The following is a 23,190-nucleotide window of genomic DNA, read 5'->3' on the forward strand; positions in this document are numbered from 1 at the left end:
GTGGTTCTATTGCTAGAATAAATAGTAACAGGGATAGTAGGCACACCTGCCTAGTTCCCCTTTGAATATCAAGGGGTCGAGATGAGTATCCCCTAAGCATCAGTGATGCTGTTGGGGCATTATACAACATTCGAAGGAGAGCCAGAAAGCGTTTGCCAAACCCAAATTGGTGTAAAACCTTAAACAGATATTCCCAGGATGGAGTCAAACGCCTTCTGGTTGTCCAATGAGAGCAACATGCCCTGTCTGGGTCCTTTACGGTCCCAGTCTGATTCTATTGCTGAGATTAAATTTATGGTTCTACAGGTCTGGTCTGACGCCTGCCGATTTGGGACAAAGCCCAACTGATCTAGATGGATATATATATATACTTTTGTCATTATTTTTAAATCCACGTTAATCAAGGAGATTGGACGATAGTTGGCGCAATCTCCATGATTTTTATCCAGCTTTGGTAGAATATGTAGGTATGCTGCGTTCTCAAGTTTAAGGATGTTGTTTTCCCGTCTCAAATTGTTAAAGTAGGAACATAAATTAGGAACTAGGATTTCTTGGTTTATTCTGTGTTCCCAGAGTAGTGTCCCAAAAAGTCATCCTGACCCGGGGCTTTAGAGGGATGGATAGTTTTTATGGATATTCTGATCTCTAATTCTGTAAATTCCTTGTCCATAAGTTCTGCGTGAATTTGTGTAAGCTGGGGCAACGTAATATCTTGGAAGAATGTTTCTGCTTGTGTGATTGAGAATTTATCTGCTGTGTTATACAGTTTGGCGTAGAATATGTGGAATTCCCAAATCAGTTCAAGGTTTTATCTGGGGTGTCCCGTTTTTAGTCTCAATTTAGGCAATGTTGGTGTGTATATTCTGGGTACCAATTTCCTAGCTAGCATTGTGGTTGGTTTATCTCCCATTGTGTAGTACTTATGTTTAGACCAGCAAATATGTTTTTCTGCCTGGGTGCTCAGGCTTAGATTTAGTGCCAATCTTGCTTCATCTATCTTATGCCTAATGTCAATCTGAGGGGCCTTATGTTGTTCTTTTATGAGTTTATCTAAATCAGCTTCTGTTTGTTTGATTGTTTGGACCCGGACTAGTTTGTCCCTAGCCGCCATTTGAATAAGTTTACCCCATATAGTGGCTTTGTGCGCCGCCCAATTTGTTGTAGGGGACGTGTCCGATGACTTATTGACCCAAAAATATTCCTGTAATTCTTTCTCAATTTCTGTATATAGTATGGGATTATTTAATAAGCCCACATTGAACCGCCATGAGGGCCTTTTCCTGGCCATATAACTCCGGTCCAATCACTGCCCACGTTAGGCCTGAGGAAGGAGTGTAGCTCCGCAAACGCATCGCCTATTCATGCATCCGCTCCGGCACCCAGAAGTGACGTCATTCCCCTGGTTGTCGGTGTGCGTTCCACTGACTAGAAGTGTCAGCAGTGTATGTTCCAGCTTGCTCTACTGAATACCACAGTTCCAGAATCCACAACATGGATGTTTGGCAGTTTCTTGTTTACACGCCTATTGCTAGTGTACTTTTGTGAGTACCAAATTTTTATTAAAGCACTCTTTTAATACTGCACTTAGAGTGGCGCCTCTGTTTCCATTTCCAGTTTTCCTAGAAGATTGCTTTGCTGCTTCTTAGTCTTCAAACGGGGCTGGACTTTCATAAACTATGACTTGTTTTTTTTACATTATTCCTCTTGTGACTGTTTATAAGCTATTTTAAATTGCCCTTTTCCCCCTCCTTCCCCCCTTCCCCCTCCTTTTCTCCCGTCTCCCCATTCCCCCCTCTTCCTCCTTCCCCCTTGTTTATAAGCAATCTGATGGTGAAATATACAGTGTTATGCCGCGTACACACGGGCGGACTGTATGGCGTACTTAGTCCGTCGAAACACATTTCAGCGGACAATCCGCTCGTGTGTGGGCTTCAGCGGACTTTTTCAGCGTGCAGTCTGGCGTACTAAGTATTTCGGATTTTTCGAAATTCTGTCCGTCATACTTTGGTTTCAGCGGACAATCCGCTCGTCAGTAGGCTAGTTCGACGGACTAAGAATGGCGCATGCTCAGAAAGGATTTACACGGCGGAAGGGTGCATTGCTGTGTATTGGACTTCCTATTTCTAGTCCCGTCGTACGTGCTGTACACGTCATCGCGCAAGCTTTCGACGGACTGTTTGTGCATCCGTGTGTGGTCAAGTCCGTTCAGTGGAAAGTATGACGGACTGTCCGTCGGATTGTATGACGGACTAAGTAGGCCATACAGTCCGCTCGTGTGTACGCGGCCTAAGAGTTAGCACTCATTCTACACACCTGTATACAGTAGAGGCTTCATGTTTCTCCGTTTCTGTACCATGGAGGGGACCAAATCTGCGAAAAGCTGAATAGGCGCTCCAAATAGTGGTTGATTCAGTCTATTACGTGTGGCCAGCATCAGCTTCTCCTTTATATGGTAAAGTAAAGTGTGGCTTTACTATTACTCTGTAATATTTTGTTCTTTTGTATGGCTGCACCATCTTTAATGCATCTCTTAGGGTGTGACCCCCAAATATCGTGTTTGCTTTACTATTATATTGCGTGGTAGGCCCTCTGACCTAGGGGCAGTTAGGGTTCGATGTATTCTGTCAATTTCCATCTGGTGTGTGGTTATATCAGAAATCAGGTCTTTCATCAGGTCCCTCATGGCTCCTTCTAAATCAGTGTGGGTTTCAGGAAGTCCCCTTATGCGCACATTATATCTGAGGGACAGGTTTATTTTTTGCGCTATAAGCAAAAAAAGAGTGAACATTTTGAAAAAAACACAATATTTTTAACTTTTTGCTATAATAAATATCCTCTAAAAATATTTAAAAAAAAACGTTTCCTCAGTTTAGGCCAATATGTATTCTTCTACATATTTTTGGTAAAAAAATCGCAATAACGTATATTGATTAGTTTGCGCAAAATGTATAACGTTTACAAAATAGGGGAAAGTTTTATGCCATTTTTATTTAAATTTTTTTTTATTAGTAATGGCGGTGAGCTGCGTTTTTTTTTTTAAGAAACACAACATTATGGTGGACACATTGGACATTTTTACACTATTTTGGAACCACTGTCATTTATACAGCGATCAATGCTATAAAAATGCATTGATTAGAGTGTAAATGACACTGGCAGTGAAGAGGTAAACCACTAGGGGGCAGTGAAGGAGTTAAGTGTGTCCTAGGGAGTGATTCTAACTGTTAGGGGGCTTGACTTCAACACACAGGACAGTGATCATAGTTCTCGATGAGAGAGAGCTCTGATCACTGTCCTGTCACTGTTTACAAAAGCATCTCCCTGTTCTTCCTCTCCATGACACGATCCCGGGCACGAGGCGGACATCGAGTCCACAGGGACCCGCGCTCACAGAGACCGCGGCAGGTGCGCGTGCACCCGCTACACCTCTTCTTAAAGGGGACATACCTGTATGCCCCTTTGCCTACCAGAGCCATTCTGCCGACGTACATCGACGTGCGCTGGTAGGCAAGCGGTTAATTGCCAAAGACTCTTCCTTCCACAGTGACTCACCTGGTCTTCATTTCCTGCTCGTCAGCTAGAGCTGCTGGTTATATAAACTCCTTGGATCAGATCTTCTGTGCCTTTACCTTGGTCAACATATCCGGACTCTCTCTGCTGTGTTTTCCTGTGAAAGACTCTTGCTTGGCTGACTTCCCTTTTGGTTCCTGATCCAGTTTGCTGCCCCCGACTTCACTGATCTCTGGACTCCTGTTTCTCTGGCTTGTTCTGACTACCTGTCCTGGTTACTGAACTCTGGCTATGTTTTGACTACGTTTGCTCTGTTTGCGCTTCTGTCTCAGTCTGATTCATGGTTCCTGACAACGGGTCTTCTAAGCAGCATGCTGCAAGAGACAGGCTGTTGCTGCTTTCTAACCAGTACAAATTGTAAGATTCTGGACACCTTTGTTTTGCTACACTTGGGATAAATTTAGCTAATTTACAGCCCTATTGGGCTTTGATGATTAGGTTACACGCTAGGGTTAAACATTAGGTTTGCTGTGTGCTGGATGATGGGAGGGAGGGCTGTCTCCCAGAATTGCTGTGTCGGGATGAATGTCTCATGCAGATAGCAGAGGGAGGAGAGAAAAGCTATAAATCACACTTAGTGCTTTGGTTAGAGCCAGGTACACATGATAGAAGGATATGCTTTGTTCATTCCTAATTTCAGAGGTTTACAACCACTTTAAGACACTGGGAGCCCTAGGTATAGGGACCCAGTGCTAGGCCTTTTGTTATAACAATACATGTACCACCTATTTTTTTAGCGCCCCTTATATGACCTAGGCAGATGTTGAAAGGATCAGACTGAGGACAACAGAATTGTACATGAATACCAAGATCAGAGCTGCTGTTAGGAAGTTTTGTTTGAGGGTTGATTGTGGTGTGAATGTGGACACAATGAAGTTTGCAATTCAGCTCCACATGTAGTGTATCCTGCCAAGGGTTAAAGCTGGGTATGCATGGATCAAAAATTGTCTGGTTCAGCAGGAACCAGTCGACTCTCAGTATGCATGTACAGTTGAACTGTTGAATTGTAATGCTGGAAAATCAGCATTCAGTCAGTGCCTGTAGCCAGTGGCTGCAGCTCTGATCTGTGTATTCTGATTGGAGGTGAGGAGTCCCCCTGTGAGAATACAATAGAACAGCGGGAGATCTCAGCGTCAACATCGTTTGTGTTAGTGCAGGGATCTGTGAGGTTTTTTTTTCCCTTTAACTAGCAAAAAACTCAGTGTATATCCAGCTTAAGGCTGTTTTGTGTAAACTATACCTGTGAGTAACGTTACAAATCTGCATGAAGAATTTACTGACATCTCACAATATAAGGCAGTGTCATTGTACACAAAACTGTATTTTTTATCATAAATACACACCTTATGCTCCAGATGAGAAGCTGCCTAGGCTGCCTAGAGATATTGTAATCAGTGATCAGCTGAAGGGGGTAGGATGCAGTCTCTCCTGTACCAGCCACAACATTCTAACTTTATAGCAAGTTAAGGCTGTAGCAGGGTTTGATCTGTGATCTGTGAACTCTGTGAAGATCTACGCAGGCACTGAGTGTTACATTTCTGGGCCAGCATCTTGGTCCAGGAACTAGATGCACACAGAATTTGCATCCTAAAGGAAAATTTTCATGCAAAGGATGACTCACATAAGCTGGGTATATAAGCTGCGTTTTTTTTTTCAATGAGTGGGCTGAACAGAAAAAAAACAGGCAGATCCCTGCATCAACACATATGATGTGTGATGTAGGGGTCTCCCCTGCCATGCAATTGTATTCTGACAAGAGAGACCCCCCCCCCCCCCCTTCCTGATTGAATGCTGGTTTTCCAACATGACCGTTCAACAGAAGCCACTCGTTTGACCAGCTCCTGTTTAAAACACAGCAGTACACACGGGCTGAAAGTTGAATAATTCCTACTAATAAAAACTACTGTTTAACACAAAAACACAGTCAGCACAACTTTGATACTTGGCATCTTGGATAAACCCATCAGTAAATTCTCTCGTGTCAGATGTTGCTGTACCAGTGACTGGTTGAGCTACATGAAGAACCAACCAGTGAATAAAGTTCAGCAATCACTTTTCGAGAACTCTAGCACACCAAAGCCACTAGGAGTGCAGAGGTGTGACGCTAGTCTCAGGGATCCATGTATACTTTGCATAACTTACAAAGCTATGCAAAAATCAAGTTTGACCAAAAATAAAATTCAAACTGCAACTCAGTCTAGCTCCTAAAGCTTTTAGTAGACATGGGCTGACCTCAAAATCCCACAAGAATGTACTCTTGCATTAGTTTGAAGCACATTCCCATGGGATTTATAGCACCTAACTTTCCCAGGAGGTAACTGTGAGACTCTGTAATGTCACCCACGCCTCCAGAAAGCTTTGGATGTCAGGTCCAAGGTAAGAATTTTAATTTATTTATGCACATAAGTATTCATTTATTTATTTTTTGGTAACACTGTCATTTTGTCATTTTGTATGCCTGCCCTTTTTAAGCTATTTGTATTTGGGATGGAAGGGGGCTGTAATTGCAGTGGACCTTTCATTTTTTGATGGGAGGTCTACTTGAAATATTTCTTTATTTTAGTGGTCTTAACCTATCACAGAATATAGTAGCCATGTGTAAAAAAACATACAGAATATGAGATGATTATCAGTCTATTGATGATAGGGAGAAAATATGTGACTTATAATTAATCAGGAAAAATGCAGCGTACAGGCGATCGGAATTTACCGAAAGTGTAAACTCCATCGGACATTTTCTGTCATTTCTTGTCATAAATTTCGAGCATGTGTACACAATTTCGGCACACAAAATTCCACGCATACTCTAAATAAAGTACGAGATGGAAGTGCTCAGTCTGGTAAAAATAGCCTTCGTAATGGAGATAGCACATTCGTCAAGCTGAACATTTTTAAATCTTTTAATGCAGTGCATGTTCTGACAAACTGATTTCTTTATTATTTCTCGTGATCTCATGAATAATCTTTATAATTTTTTTTGCCAGATCTACAGAATAATGTTTATATAAATTTTTTTCTAGTAATCCCATTTTTTTATCAAGATCTCCTGATTTAATTTTTTTTCTAATGATCTCCATAATATTTTTTTTTTTCGTTTTGTGTGTCAAGTTACCACAACACCATTATTATCTTGTATTTTTTAACCTCAAAAAGATTGGTTGGTGTTGGTTTCCCTTGTTAATTTGGCATTGTATTTTTGAAATGTACCTGTCTACTCACAAACAAACTGTCCTTTTTGGACAAAAATACATAGCCAAGTATTTGTGATAAAAAAATAGACATATATTAGGGGTCATAAAAAAATAAAGGGGAAGTCAACGCTGGATAAACTGGTGAAATTGGCAAAGCCTTTGTACTCGAGGGCACATATCAAAATTGGTAGCCTGAGGAGTCCATTTAATAGGGAGCACAATCTGGTCCAGGACTCCGAGAGATCGGGAGCAGCAGATGACATATATGCCCCCAGGCTGTGGTCATACAACAATCTGCGTCTTTTGTCAGACCAGACTGAACCCAGGCCATCACACTCTTGTCTTCCTTCCACACTTGCTTCCATGCTTGCTTCCAGACTGTGATTCAGGTGTTGGAGTTGTGGACGGAGGTGGAGGAGGTGGAGGAAGAGGAGGATGGTCCAGCTCACACAGGTGGTTTTTGCTTGTGAGTTTGCCCCTCAACCCCTTATTTAGGGCCAGATAGACAGATGAAAATGGGACATCGTTTTAGTTTATTGTTCATCAATCAAACACAATTTTGAGAAATATGTTAAACAATGCTATACCTGACTCATGCTGGGCTCCTCCACATCTTCTTCCTGGGTGGAAGGCCCAGGTTGGATGTCGGAAGCCTCAGCTGGGGTGGAAGGAAGTGTGGAAGGAAGGGTTGAGAGTGATGGCCTGATTTCAGTCTGGTCTGCCAAAAATCATAGTCTGTCGTAGTACCACATCCTGGGGAAATAAATGTAATCTACTGCTCCTGATCTCACGGAATCCTGGATCTTCTTGCGCTCTCTATTATATGTGCTCCTCAGGCCACCAATTTTGGCCTTCAAATAGTTGATGTTTGCTGTGGGGATCTGCGGCTTCACCAATTCCAGCAATTGATCCAGTGCTGCCTGCCTCTTTATTTTATAAGTATTAAAGGGGTGTTTTACCTGGCACAGACAGGGCAGGTCTCTGTACATCAATGAATTGGGGGATGAAGCTGTGATCATTGAATCGATCCATTTTCTCTGCAAGACACAACACAAGACAAACTCTAATGTCAGGCAAAACTCTCCTAATCTTGTCCAGATATAGGCCTCAATCTATAAACAGTATAGGCCACTGATGCCCCAAGTTAAAATTGTACCTTCATCAGCGCTTATGCTACTCTGTCCATGAACTCCTCCTCCCCTTGTTCATTGACTGGGCTTGGGTCAAAGTAAGAACCCCAACACCAAGCCCCCCGCAGAACACAAACTCTATGATGAGTACGTAACCGCAACATGGCTTCAAAACGGTCGGCTGGTCAGAACGAACTAACAGAACGCACTGCAAAATCAGAAAGGCCTGAGAAGAGTGACCTGAAAATCAGAAATGAGCGGACAAGAACGCACTGAAAATCGTACATCAAATACATACTAGAAATAGCACGCACTGAAAACCAGATGCAAACTGACTACCTGCACTGAAGACCAGATACGAACCCACAAGCACAAACTGAAGAGCAGTAAAGATGGGAAAAGCACTTGGCTGAAAGGCGTGAATCATCTCTCACCAAACTTCTACTAACACGAGATTAGCAGAAGGGGCCCAAAGGGTGGCTCACTGGCTATTGAACTTCCCTTTTCTAGTGCCATCGTACGTATTGTACGTCAGCGCATTCTTGGTGATCAGAATTTCTGACAACATTTGTGGGACCATGTGTATGCAAGACAAGTTTGAGACAACATCCGTCAGAAATAAACCAAGGATTTTGTTGTCGGAATATCCAATCGCGTGTACGCAGCAAAAGCCACCAGAAGCATTGCCTTGTCACCCTATTCCATGAAGTGCCTTTATTGCAGAAAAATAGTCTTTATTTTTAAAAAAGTTGTAGATTAAAAAAAAAATTTGAAAAGAACGTTTAAAATCACATTAGCATTAAAGGTTACATTACATTTTTACATTTGGGTTTACATCTACTATAAATATAAGATATATTTAAATATAGAAAAATAGTTGAAACTACTTATACAGGTTTTTATTAGAGGTCTAGTATATTTCCCATCATGTCTGTAGCTGGATTACTGTGCTAACTTTTCATCATGACTTTAGGGCGGTGTGTTTGCTTCTTGATTTGTTCACAAACATGACACTTTTTGCTAAGTCTTAATAATTTGACATAATTTTGGTAATAAGCAAAATATCATCATTACTCTTTACGTTCCATCCACTAGGTAATCCATTAAAAGATTGGAGATAATGGGCCCAATATCAATCCCTCTAAAACCCCACTGCTTATTGTAACCTGTTTTGAACATGTTTCATTTGTTTACTAAGCTTAAAATTCTGTGAGGCTTTTATTGCAGTGTTCCAGATGGAAATATTTCCTTTCACTTCTTCTTTGGATGACAAGTAATGGGGATTTTCCACTTCCAAGAACAAATATCAATGGAAACCTGAGAGCGTTTTTTTGCATTCAATGATTTTTATTGAGTTATAAGGAATCAGACAAAATTATAACCGTATCTGTCATATATTGACAATGTAAGGAGAGTTACTTAATAAGTACAAGTGACAGGAAAAAGAAGTAACAAGTGATATTACTGAGATATTACTGCTAGTCCTCATTTAGAGGCAACGTCCCGCTTTAGTGTGGCATAGATCAACAATATTCTCCATATTATTGACTATACAGTAACAAAAAGAGTTATTGTTTGTTGTAATAAACCACAATTTCTAACAAAAAGAACGATTTGCAGTAGAAACAGTTCTAAGCAGTAATCTAACTGAATATTTGTTATAGAAGTTTCATGTTTTCCAAAGAGACCAGTTGAGCTCATATTTAGCTACATTTCCATCTTTATAAGCTAGTTTTTTTTCCGTGTGTAGCTATCACGTTGACCTGTTTGATTATTTCTCTGACATTAGGCACAATATTTGCTTTCTATTTGAGCATTATTGCTGAGTGAGCAGCCATAATTATCTGCAAGGCTATAGATCTAACTGAAACATGGAAAGACATCATATTGATACTTAGAATGGCTTGTTCAATGTCAGGTTTTGTAAAGAAGGCTGTGACCTTGGAGATTAGTTTAAACATTTCAGCCCAGAAGCTACAAAGATGCAGGCAAGACCACACCATATGTGCTAGCGTGCCTACTTGACCACATCTTCTTCAGCAAAGGTTTGAGTTAGAGTCAGAGAATTTAACCACAATATACGGGGTGTAGTGCCATCTCAAAAGGAATTTTTGTGCCAATTCCCAATAATTAGCGCATTGAGAGTATTGGTGTAAGCAATTAATTGCTCCAAGCTATTGGCTGTCTGAGTAGACCTTACCCAGCACTTTTTCCCATTTTTGTAAGGAGGTACATTTTTTGCTTTAGAATTTAAAGTGTTATAAATTAGCGATATGCCTTTTTGCTTGGAATCTTGTGTAAGCCAGAATTTCCAGATTTTGTCCAGGCAGCTCATATTCTCATACCCAGGCAACTAGGCAGCTCATACTCTCCAGGGTGTGGCATAACGAGGATATCCATAGGTATGAGAACAATTCTGTTTTTGGTAATAGAAAAATATGGGTTAGGTCTGTAAAGGACAGTAATTTACCTTTGGAAAATAAATCTTGTATATTACAAATTCCCCCATGATGCCAAGACCCTAGAGAGATATCCGGTGTAATCCATTTTAGAGATTCCAAGGGGATTGGAATCTCCTACCATGTTTGGTTGGTGTCTCCCCATTTTAGAAGATATAGCCAGGCCTGAAAGGAGGCAAGAATAGTGAGGTGATTGATATTTTTCCCTTGATGTTTAAGGGTGTGGGACATAAGCAGGGATAAGGGGCAAATATTGTCCATCCATGCTCTCTCTAGTTGGTTTTAATGGAGGGCTGCTGAACCATGATTTAAGTTGGTCTAATAATGAGGCCATGTAGTAATCTAGAAGCACAGGAAGGCCTATGCCTCCCATCAATCTGTGTTTCTGTTGGATCTGCAAGGAGCATCTCTCTTTGCTGCCTGCCTAGACAAATTGTGATGATAGTTTTTGCGTGGCTGTAAAAAAAGGAAATGGGCACAGGTATTGGAAATGTCCTGAATCACATTTTTGGAAGCAGCATCTTGTATGCTGTCAAGCAGCTGGACCATGATAAAAGGTGTTTTTTAAGTTTAGATATTTCTTCTGAAATGTTGGAGAGGAGTGGGAGAAAATTTACTTTATACAAATCTGTGGAGGGAAAAGTTAGTTGAATTCCAAGATATTGTAGAGCAGTGGTCATCAACCATGTCCTCAGGACCCACTAACAGGCCAGGTGTGCAAGATAACTGAAATACATCACAGGTGATCTCATTTGCTGCTCAGTGATTGCAGGATTCTAGTCTGCATTTCCCCAAGGTAATACATAAAACCTGGCCTGTTAGTGGGCCCTGAGGACAGGGTTGATGATGATCCAAAACACGGCGGCAAGGCTGATAACAGGGAAAAACCCCTGGGAATCAACCTCCCCTTCCCTGAGGAGCCTACATTGGCTAACCGTAAAGAATCGGATCACATTCAAGACCCTCTGCCTCACCCACAAATGCGTGCATAAAGACGCTCCTCAATACCTAATTGAGAAAATAAATCATTACACACCAAACCGCTGTCTACGATCATCTAACAAAAATCTCCTCCTCGCTCCCAAAGCACGGTACAAATCGAAGGGGGATCGGAGATTCGCTGTCCAAGGACCTCGGCTATGGAACGCTCTACCAACCAACATCCGCCTGGAAGAAAACCACCAGGCCTTTAGGAAAAAACTCAAGACCTTCCTCTTCTAGTTGATGACAACTAAGCTCTTCACAGAGCCTTGAGCCGATTCAGTTCGCGTTGTGCGCTTTACAAATATTTTCATTCATTCATTAATTCATTCACCAATGTTGTAGAGGAATATGGAATTTGTTTTTGCAAAGATGCTTTTAGAGACTCATCAATGGCTAGGCTTAAAATGTGGGACATAGAAGCATTCACTTTGTAATAAGCAACTTTACTGAAAAGCTGGATGACCTTGTGTACTTTAGGAAGGGAACGGGCCGGGTTTGACAGTGTAAGTAACACATCAGCATATCGCCGTTGACCGCGGCACGCTCAGTGCGCCTGCGCTCCACTGTCTACGGCACATGCGCCGTAGACAGCGGTGCCTGTCTTTCGGCAAATATCTCCTAAACCATGTAGGTTTAGGAGATATTTCTTGGACCTACAGGTAAGCCTTAATCTAGGCTTACCTGTAGGTCAAAGTTGGTTGTAAGGGTTTACAACCACTTTAATGCTCTGATCGATTTATCATGTTGGAATAGTAAGAGGGATCTTAAATCTTATCTGGCCTGATAGATTTTGTCACTAGTGGTTTGAGAGGTGGAAATTTTATTACTAGCTTTCAATTTGGAAATGGTGGACAAAAGTTATTTTAGCTTCTCTGTCCATTGCCATTTCATTTTAGCAGTAAGTTGTATGAGTAGACCCCTAATATATACCTTGTGGGTATTCCATAATGTGAAAGGATCTTCGACTGAAGGGGCGTTGAGTTAGAAAAATTAGTTTAGTGCTGTGAAAATATGTCTTTTGTTCTCTGGTTGAGACAACGTAAAAATGTTGTTGCGCCACCAGTTTGCCCTTGTTTCAGTACAAAGATTCCCCACAGTCATGGAAATTGGGGCATCATCAGACCACATAATATAGTGAATTTAACCTTCTGAAGTAAAAACTTATCAACAAGGAATAAGTCTATCCGAGAGTATGTATGATGAGCCTTGAAGAAAAAAGTGAAGTCCCTTTCTGATGAATGTTGACGTCTCCATATGTCAAATAGGTTGGATGAGGAGATGAAATGAGTCAGCGTTGCTCTACATCTCCTATGGCACTTGGCACCGGAAAGGTTTAGGTCAATGTTCGGGATGGCCTTGAAGTCATACATAAAATTAAATGTCCTTTCCACAATGTGGATATTTCTTTTCAGATTTTATTTAAAAAGGAAATTTCTTTGTTATTAGGAAGGTATAAGTTGACTAGAGTGTATTTAACTTGGTTTATTTCACAGATTAGGATTATGAATCTGCCAGCAGTGTCCATGTGGGTCTCCAATTGCGTAAATTGAACAGAGTCTTTAATGGCAATGGCCACGCCTCTCTTTTTAGATGGACCATTCGCCAGGAAGACATGTGGGAATTGGCGATGTTTAAAGATTGGAGGTTTTACGGGAGTCAAAATGAGTTTCCTGGTAACAATTGATGCCACACTTGAGGTTGCAGGCTTCTTTCCAGGCCATTTGCCCTTTGAATGGGTTAATCAAGCCTTTTATATTCAGCAAAGAGATTTTGAAAGCCATAACCAAATGTTGTTTTGGATCTCGGAAAATGTTATAGTATTGGTTTATGGATAGAGTAAAGGAGTACAGTAACGCTGAGGTAACTGATTAAGGAGACTCCAATTGTTTAACGACCACGTTTGGAAGATGGAGAGTCAGTTCCTAAAGTAGATGAATCGATCGGTCAGAGAGGCTCCTGGATGTGGATGGTCTATGGATGGAAAACGTTGGCAGCTAGATACCTTTACTGCAAAAGCATACAAAAAAAACAAAACAAGGATAAAAACAGGCGATTCAGAACTAGAGTGGCATTCTCCCAGGTTGCCATGGAGTTGGTGATTCACATAAGGTAGTGTTTGAAGCACAGAGATTAACCCGCCTCAACGTCAGATTCGGCATGGGTAGATGAAGGAGATTTAGGGGGAGTTGCCTCTGCAGGATCTTGGGGATCCAAAATGTTCCATTGCTGAAGTAGGCTAATTCCTTCTTTAACAGACGTGACCACATACGTTGCTTCATCTTTTGTTATGAGCAGTTTGGCCAGGTAGAGCATGCAGTAGGGGATGCAATGGCTGTTTAGATGTTTTGTTATAGTTGCTGGCTGTCTGCATTGTTTTAACGTGAAGGCAGAGAGATCGTCAAAGAAAGACAAATCTTGTATACTCAGTGGTAAGTTATCTCGGTTTCTTGTAGCCCTCACTAGTCAATCCTTTGTGTGGAAGAAATGAATTCTTGCAATCGTGTCTCTCAGTACGTGAGACGGAATATGTTTGGGTCTTGGAAGTCGGTGTATACGATTGATAATTAAATCTTCTAGTGGTGACTCTGGAGCTATTTTTAATAGAATTGTGAAGTAGTTGTTCAGATCAGGAGGTTAAATCAATTCTGGTATTTCCCGGATCTTGACGTTGTTACATGTCGAATGATCCTTCAAATATACGAGTTTCATCCTCATCCACCAAATCTTGTCATCCCTGTTGTTATGGTCATCCACTGGGTCATTAAACATGGATGTGAACTCTCCCATCTTTGATTTAATATGGGTAACTCGTTTGTTAACTTTTGATACCTCAGATTTAAATTGCCGTGCTAAGCATATCCTTCAAATTTGTGTCAAGGACTGGCATGTCTGTTATGGGGAAATCTGAGATGGAGTCTTGCAACTCCCTGATATCATCTAGGGATGAGTTAAACTGACTTACCTCTTAATCAGCATCTGAGTAATCATTCAACTTTTATTTGCTCTTTGCAGGGCTGGAAGATGATGAGGGAGGGTGAGATAGAATATCTTTCCCTTGTTTCAAACCTTTGTTATTAGCTGAGTGCTGCTAAGAAGCTGTGCTGTGCCCCTGTGAGGATCCTCATGAGGTACTGACAGGGCCGCCAGTGCCACCTTGGGTTGTGAAGCGGTGTTGCTGGGAGAAGAAATCAAACATTTTTCCAGGTTTGGCTCAGTTTCTTCTCTTTCTAGAGGTCAACATGGGATGTGCCCGCAGCTCTGTGTCACTGTGGTGGCGCAAAACAAGGTTTCTTGTCGCTCTGAAACACTCCGGCAACCTGCTGTGGAGAGGAGCTGTGTTAGTGTGCAGCCATCCGCTCCGCTGGCTAGCTACGCTCCTCCTGAGAGAGGTTTTACCGGTCCCCACTTTTATAAAGAAAAAACTGCTTTCAGTATCCTCTTTTGAAAGACCATAGTCTCTTTCTGTCTCCATGACCACAGAAGAAAATCTCATACTGAGAACATAAAAGAAAAAACCCTCCACACTCAAATTAAAACTAAAAAAGTTTTCTTGAGTTGCACTTATTGTACATGTATTATCCTAAAGTCCTTGCATCCTCACACTCTGTAGCAGACTATTATGAGGCAGGGTACCAGCTGCTTTTTACAAAATACATACAGTATCTCACAAAGGTGAGTACACCCCTCACATTTTTGAAAATACTTTATTATATCTTTCCATGTGACAACACTGAAGAAATTCCAATTTGCTACAATGTAAAGTAGTGAGTGTACAGCTTGTATAAGCCCTTGTACACACGTCAGACATTCTGACCACAAAATCCATCAGATTTTTTTCCGACGGATTTTGTCCGAAACTGGTGTTGCATACACATGGTCGGACAAAGTTGTCAGAAAATCAGATCGTTCGGAACATGATGACGTTAGTTCATTATGACGGGACTACGTTCAGGCTAGTAGCCAATAGCTTTGGTCTCGTAATTTGATCTGAGCATGCGTGGCACTTTGTCCGATTGGAATTCTCTACAAACGATCGGACAAGGTCCGATCGGATTATGTTGTAGGAAAATTTTATATCCAGCTCTCAAACTTTGTTGGTCGGACATTCTGACGGAAAAAGTCCGATGGAGCCCACACGGTCGGATTTTCCGACAACACGGTCCGATCGGACATTTTCTGTCGGAATGTCGGACTGTGTGTACAAGGGCTAACAGTGTAAATTTGCTGTCCCCTCAAAATAACTCAACACACAGACATTAGTGTCTAAACCACTGGCAACAAAAGTGAGTACACCCCTAAGTGAAAATGTCCAAATTGGGCCCAAAGTGTCAATATTTTGTGTGGCCACCATTATTTTCCAGCACTGCCTTAACCCTTCTGGGCATGGAGTCCACCATAGCTTCACAGGTTGCTACTGGAGTCCTCTTCCACTCCTTTATGATGACATTACAGAGCTGGTGGATGTTAGAGCAAGGCAGTAGTCGTCTTGAAGGTGTGTTTGGGGTCGTTATCATGTTGGAATACTGCCCTGCGGCCCAGTCTCTGAAAGGAGAGGATCATGCTCTGCTTCAATATGTCACAGTACATTTTGGCATTTATGGGTTCCTCAATGAACTGTAGCTCCCCGGTGCCGGCAGCACTTATGCAGCCCCAGACATGACACTCCCACCACCATGCTTGACTGTAGGCAAGACACACTTGTCTTTGTACTCCTGCTTCCTTCTGGGATGACAGCCATGCAGACCAATTTGATGTAGTGTGCCTCTTATGGTCTGAACACTGGCAGGCTGACCCCCCACCCCTTCAACCTCTGCAGCAATGCTGGCAGCACTCGTACGTCTATTTCCCCGAAGACAACCTTTGAATATGATGCTGAGCATGTGCACTCAACTTCTTTGGTCGACCATGGCGAGACATGTTCTGAGTGGAACCTGTCCTGTTAAACCACTGTATGGTCTTGGCCACCATGCTGCAACTCAGTTTCAGGGTCTTGGCAATCTTCTTATAGCCTAGGCCATCTTTATGTAGAGCCACAATTTTTTTTCAGATCCTCTGAGTTCTTTGCCATGAGGTGTCATGTTGAATTTCCAGAGACAAGTAGGGATGGGCCGAACGGACCCCTCTTCAGTTCACAACAGAACTTTCGAACACCGCAAAAGTTTGGACCCAAATAACGAACGCCGAGATTAGATATGTTTTGGATACATTCTGGTGTCACTTTGAATTTGGATAAAAGTAATGGGTGCATAAAAATTGGTCTTTGGGTGTCGGTGGCACCTTCCCACAGTAACCCAATAGAGTTAATGTTGATGAAAGCAAGAATTGGCCTTGCTCTAAAACTGCAAAGATATACACCTGTCAAACCGGTGCAGAAAAATTACTGTTTGGGTGTCGGGGCGCCTTTCCACTGTAACCCTATAGAGGTGCTCTAGATGAAGGCAAAAGAAATTGCAATGATATGCATATGGTTGGTGTTTTTGCCACGTTTGATGTGCCTGCGACACAGTTTGCAGATAGCAACAGTGCAATCTGCTGCAGATGTGCTGAAAAAGGTCCAGACAGCTGAGCTGAGCTGAACTGAGATAACAGCTGCAGAATGGGATGGAATAGGGTGGCTGCTCTCTACTCTTTCTTGATGTCGGCCTCCTCTGGGTTGTGCCATCTCACCTTCAGTTTCCTACTCTGCTCTATCTGGCACCCAAATGTCAGGGCTGGGCTCAGCCCTTCCTTCTCTGAGCTGGACGCTCAGCTGTCGGCTAACTGCCAGCTCCTATCTCTCTCCACAGTTACTCAGGCATTGATGATCCTGCTCGTCCGTGCTGCCTACTTAAGCCAATCCAGAGGAGCTCTGCCTTTGCCCTGGTCACATCACAAGAAACCTCCTGCGTTCCTGTTTAACCAGTTGCCGACCAGCGCACGACGATGTACGTCGACAGAATGGCACGGGCAGGCAAATGGGCGTACATGTACGTCCCTTTAAATTTGCCGCCGCTGGTCGGGACCCCCGTGAGTCCGGTCGCGGGACCCGGGGACTCGATCGCCGCGGGCATCCCCGCGATCGTCTCACGGAGCGGCCGAATGGAGAAGTGCCGTTGTAAACAACATTTCTCCATTCTGCCTAGCAACTAGTGACGCTGATCTCTGCTCCATGTGATTGGAGCAGAGATCAGTGTTCACTAAATGAAAGCCCAACCCCCCCACAGTTAGTAACACACCTCTAGGAACACTTAACCCCTACACTGCCACCCACTGGTTAACCCCTTCACTGCCAGTGTCATTTACACAGGAATCACTGCATTTATAAAGCAGTGATTACTGTATAAATGACAATGGTCCCAAAAATGAGTCAAAAATGTCCGATGGGTCCCCCACAATGTCGCAGTCACAATAAAAATCGCTGATCGCCGCCATTACTAGTAAAAAAATAATAAAAAATTATTAATAAAAATGCTATAAAACTATCCCTATTTTGTAAACACTATAACTTTTGCGCAAACCAATCAATAATCGCTTATTGCGATTTTTTTTTTACCAAAAATATGTAGAAGAATACGTATCGGCCTAAACTGAGGGAAAAAAATGTTTTTTTTATATATTTTTGGGGGATATGTATTATAACAAAAAGTAAAAAATAATGAGTTTTTTTCTAAATTGTCGCTCTATTTTTGTTTATAGCGCAAAAAATAAAAACCGCAGAGGTGATCAAATACCACCAAAAGGAAGCTCTATTTGTGGGAAAAAAAGGACGTCAATTTTGTTTGGGAGCCACGTCGCACGACCGCGCAATTGTCAGTTAAAGCGACGCAGTGCCGAATCGCAAAAAGTGGTCTGGTCTTTGACCAGCAAATTGGTCCGGTCTGAAAGTGGTTAAAGACTGGCTCTGCTGACATCCCTTCTGGCTTCAGATCCTGCTTGCTATTCCACTACTTTGATCCCTGACTTCTGGCTTGGCTGACTATCCGTTCCGGTTACTGAACTTTGGCTATGTTTTGACTATGTTTGTTCTTTTTACTTTTATTATTAAACAAGTGTGATTTAAATGTACTTCTGTCTTGGTCTGATTTCATGGTTTCTGACACCAAGTCGCATCAGTGACCTCATCATCATCATCATTATCTCCATCTCCTCCATCGTCATCATTACCACTGGAGACAACTTGGCAATACGCTGCGGCTTGGGGAACATGAATGCCAATTTGTCTACCAGTGTTCCTCCCTCTCTCTAGGCTCATGTTCCTGTCATTCTCAACCTCAGAACCAACATCTGAATCCAGTAATGGCTGGGCATCATCAAGGAGCAAGTGGTTGATGCTGTGGTCAAATAACTCAGCTGACTCTTCAGTGGCTGATTTTGGGGCTAAGGCAGGAATAGATGTGGACAAGGAGGCAGGTTTATCCACTCTGGCAACTGCAGGGGACTGCACACTTGTCTCTGCTTGTGTGACAGAGGATGAGGCAGATGAGGAAGGTTTAGTAAGCCAGTCCACCGCTTCCTCTACATGCTGTGGCTAGATAGCATGGGCAAACTCACTAAACAGAGGAAATGATGTCCTGCCTGAGGACTGACCACCACATCCTCCTTTGCCTGTGGACACATTTGTTGCTGGTCCCCTTACAGTGCCAAGGGGATGTCTGCCTCTCCTTGTTGTCCTCCCAGACATTATTGAGAGGGAGGGGGCAGTGCTCATAAGCAAATGTAAAGAAGAAGTTGAAATATGTAGGTAGATGCACTTTAATCAATAAACACAGTAACTTCCAGCGCTAATAGGTCTTCCAAGGTGTGCATTAACAGATGTCAGATAAAATGGTGGTATGAAAGGTATACATGGTATCCAAAACTGGATGGATGCTGCCTTCCTCAGATGGGGTAATCCGAAAAGAACTGTAAGAAAAACAGAAATGGAAGGCGTGCACACCTACTGCATTAACAAATATAATTTAATAATAAAAATGTTTTATATAAAAGTGGGTACTCACAAAATGCAACTGACAAAAGGCCATAAAAACAATGCATGGACATGCACAGAACATGGGATACAGCTAATGCCTTTGGGGGACGCCCCCAAAACAAATTGCTAATCACCGCCATTACTAGTAAAAAAAAAGCCATAAATCTTTCCCATAGTTTGTAGATGCTATAACTTTTGTGCAAACCAATCAATATATGCTTATTGTGATTTTTTTTACCAAAAATGTGTAGAAGAATATATATTGCCCTAAACTGATGAACAAATTTGTTTTTGTTTTTTAAATGCTGGATATTTATTATAGCAAAAAGTAAAAAAAATATTTTTTTTTAATTTAAATTGTCGGTCTTTCTTTGTTTATAGCGCAAAAAATAAAAACCGAGGTGATCAAATATCACCAAAAGAAAGCTCTATTCGTGGGGAAAAAAGGATGCAAATTTAGTTTGGGTACAGCATTGCATAACTGCGTAATTGTCAGTAAAGCGACGCAGTGCCAAATTGTATAAAGTGCTCTGGTCAGGAAGGGGGTAAAAAGTGGTTAAAAAAGGACACTGGACATGGGAATTTCCCTACACATCCCAAGTTCTTGTCTACGAAAAGTTGTTGATAGTTTTAATTGTTGTTGTTGATGGTTTTAAATACCTGGGTATTATCATCCAACAACCTATCCGATGTTATAGCGAGAATACTTTAGTCCTCCTTATTGCTAAACGTAAGACTAACCTCCCCACATGGTCTAAATTATCTTTAACTATAATGTAAATATTTTAAAAATCTTTTTGCCACGCTTCCTTATCTTTACCAACTCTCCAGGCCTTATCCCTAAGTTGGGCTTCCAAAAATTTGACTAGTATTTTTATTCCTCTGGGGAGGTAAACTGGCTAGGATAGCAAAAGACACTTTACAATTTCTGGTAGAAAAAAAAGGTTTAGCACTACCCAAACTCCAGGTTTATTATTTTGCTTTGCAGCTTGCCCATTCCCACTTTTGGCCCTTGGTTGAGACTAATAATGCAGCCACTGCTTTGGAAGCTGCATTATGTACATATACTGTATATGTAAAAGGGTATTTTCAAACCTTTCTCAGATCGTTGGAATATGACATTCCTAAGGTCAGCATACTTCAGATATCTGCAAATACATCATGCTGATGCTGTTCAGTTTGGGTTAACTAATGCTAATTGAAGGTCACTAAGTAGGAAGATTTGCCAGAACAGCCAGAACACCATAAATTGGTGAGTAGGGATGAGCCAAACACCCCCCAGTTCGCACCAGAACTTGCAAACAGACAAAAAATTGGTGAGAACATGCAAACACGTTAAAGTCAAAAGTGCTAATTTTAAAGGCTTATATGCAAGTTATTGCCATAAAAAATGTTTGGGGACCTGGATACTGCCCCAGGGGACATGTATGAATGCAAATAAAAGTTTTTAAATCATTTGCTTTTTTCAGGAGCAGTGATTTTAAGAATGCTTGAAAGTGAAACAATAAAAATTGAAATATTCCTTTAAACACTTGCTTACTGGGCACTTAAACCCCCCTCAGTCCCAGACCAATTTTCAGCTTTCAGCGCTGATGCACTTTGAATGACAATTGCGTGGCCATACAACACTGCACCCAAATGAAATTTTTATCATTTTTTTTCCCACAAATAGAGCTTTCATTTGGTGGTATTTAATTACAGCTGGGAGTTTTATTTTTTGCTAAACAAACAAAAAAAGATGCAAAAAAAAATAAAAAATCATGTTTAATAGTTTGTTATAAAATTTTGCAAACAGGTCATTTTTCTCCTTCATTGAAATGCGCTAATGAGGCGGCACTGGTGGGCACTGATGGGCGGCACTGGTGGGCACTGATGGGCGGCACTGGTGGGCACTAATAGGCACAGTTAAGGCGACACTAATAGGCACAGATAAGGTGGCACCGATAGGCACAGATAAGGCAGTACTGATGGGCACAGATAAGGCGGCACTGATGGGCACTGATAGGTGGCACGGATGGGTGGCACTAAATGAGCACTGATAGGTACCACTGATAGATGGGACTGATGGGCACTGATAGGTGGCACTGATAGGTGGCTCTGATAGGTGGCTCTGCTGGGCACTGATGGGCGGCACTGATGGGCACTGGTAGATGACACTGATGGGCTCGGATATGTGGCACTGAGGTGCAGCAATGTTGTTGAGGCAGATTGTGGGCACTAATAGGTGGCACTGTGGGTACTGATGTATGGCACTGTGGGTACTGATGTATGGCACTGCGGGCACTGATTATGGCACTGTGGGCACTGATGTATGGCACTGCTGGGTGGCATTATGGGCACTGATGGGGGGCACTGCTGGGTGGCACTTTATTAAGGCTCTGGGGGTTACTGGCAGGGGGCAGGTGGGTCCTGATACACTGGGCGTGATCGAGACTAATGTCCCGATCACGGCCGCCGGTGATCGGCTTTTTTTGACAGCGCGAGGAGGAAAAATAGCCGATTACCGGCTCTGTTTTGGCACATGATCAGCTGTCATTGGCTGACAGCTGATCACGTGGTAAGGGGTCGGGATCGACCCCTTGCTCGGATTGGTGATCAGGCGAGTCTCATTGACTCGCCGATCACAGAGCGCGCCGTGCGCGCCCCTCAGGGGGCGCGCAGGCCGCTCGTGCACGGGACGACGTCAATAGACGTAGTCCTGGCAAAGGAGGTCCGCGCTGTAGCCGTCATTCGGCTATAGCGCGGATCTCAAGAGGTTAAATATTGTGCCGGGGGTCCCCTTAGTCTGCCTGGAAAGTAGCGCATTTTATATAGTCTGACTGTATATATATATATATATATATATATATATATATATATATATATATGACCCCTTTCACACTGGGGCATTTTTCGGCTGTTTTTCAGGCGCTTTAGCGTTAAAAAAGCGCCTGTAAAGCGCTTGAAAGAAGTTGCAACTGCAATCCCAATGTAAATGCCCGAGTGCTTTCACACTGAGATCCCTTTCACACTGGGGCGTTTTTCAGGTGCTTTAGCTTTAAAAAAAAGCACCTGTAAAGCGCCTGAAAGAAGCCGCAACTGCAATCCCAATGTAAAAGCCAGAGTGCTTTCACACTGAGGCGCTGCACTGGCAGGGCGCCAAAAAAAGTACTGCAAGCAGCTTCTTTACAACGCTCCTAAAGCACCCCTTCCCATTGAAATCAATGGGAAGCGCCTGTAAAACGCCTGAAAAGCGCCTGAAAAGCGCTATTGGCAGCAGCATTTTGTGGGCTCTTTTAACCCTTTATTTGGCCACTAGCAGGGGTTAAAAGCGTCCCATTAACGCTCCAAAAACACTGGTAAAGCGCTGCTAGTTTAAGCTGCGCTTTACGTGCGTTTTTCGGGCGCTGACATTGTGAAAGGGCTCTTAAAGCACTTGGGCTTTCACATTGGGACTGCAGATGAGGCTTCTTTCAAGCGCTTTACAGGTGTTTTTTTTAACGCTAAAGCACCTGAAAAACGCCTGAAAAATGCCCCAGTTTGAAAGGGGTCTAATACACTGCCTGTACTGACTGAATATAGAGTTTACACTGTATATATAGGCTATGCTGAATGCAGAGTATGCATAGTTGCCAACTGTCCCGAATTTCCCGGGACATTCCTGGGATTAGGACCCTTGTCCCGATTTAATTTTGTCCTGGGAAATGTCCCAGGAAATTCGGTTTGTCATGGTTTTTTGCCGCCGGCCGCTAGAGGTCCGCGGCCGGCAGAGACAATGTCTCCGCCGGCCGCCATTTTAAAGAAGACCAGAAGCTGGTCTACATTAGAGATGCTGTGGCGCCGCCCACCCCCGCTGCCAGTGTCTGTGAATGTAATGTGAATGTGTGTGTGTGTAAGGTGGGCAGCGCTGCAGTTCAAACTCTTTCCAT

General features: G+C 42.5%; 1 protein-coding gene and 1 non-coding gene across 4 annotated transcripts in view; one reads left to right on the plus strand and one right to left on the minus strand.

Annotated features, from left to right (window-relative positions):
• Positions 1–23,190, plus strand: part of DDR2 (discoidin domain receptor tyrosine kinase 2) — a 281,188-nt gene that overhangs the window by 60,635 nt on the left and 197,363 nt on the right. The window lies entirely within an intron of this gene.
• Positions 5,554–5,685, minus strand: LOC143928676 (small nucleolar RNA SNORA3/SNORA45 family). Its single transcript, XR_013262505.1, has one exon. It is a non-coding gene; the product is annotated as a small nucleolar RNA SNORA3/SNORA45 family (small nucleolar RNA).

This window comes from Lithobates pipiens, unplaced genomic scaffold (genome assembly GCF_037356315.1).
Source record: "Lithobates pipiens isolate NorthernLeopardFrog02 unplaced genomic scaffold, aLitPip1_a1.2 Scaffold_23, whole genome shotgun sequence".
In the NCBI taxonomy this organism is placed as follows: Eukaryota; Metazoa; Chordata; class Amphibia; order Anura; family Ranidae; genus Lithobates; species Lithobates pipiens.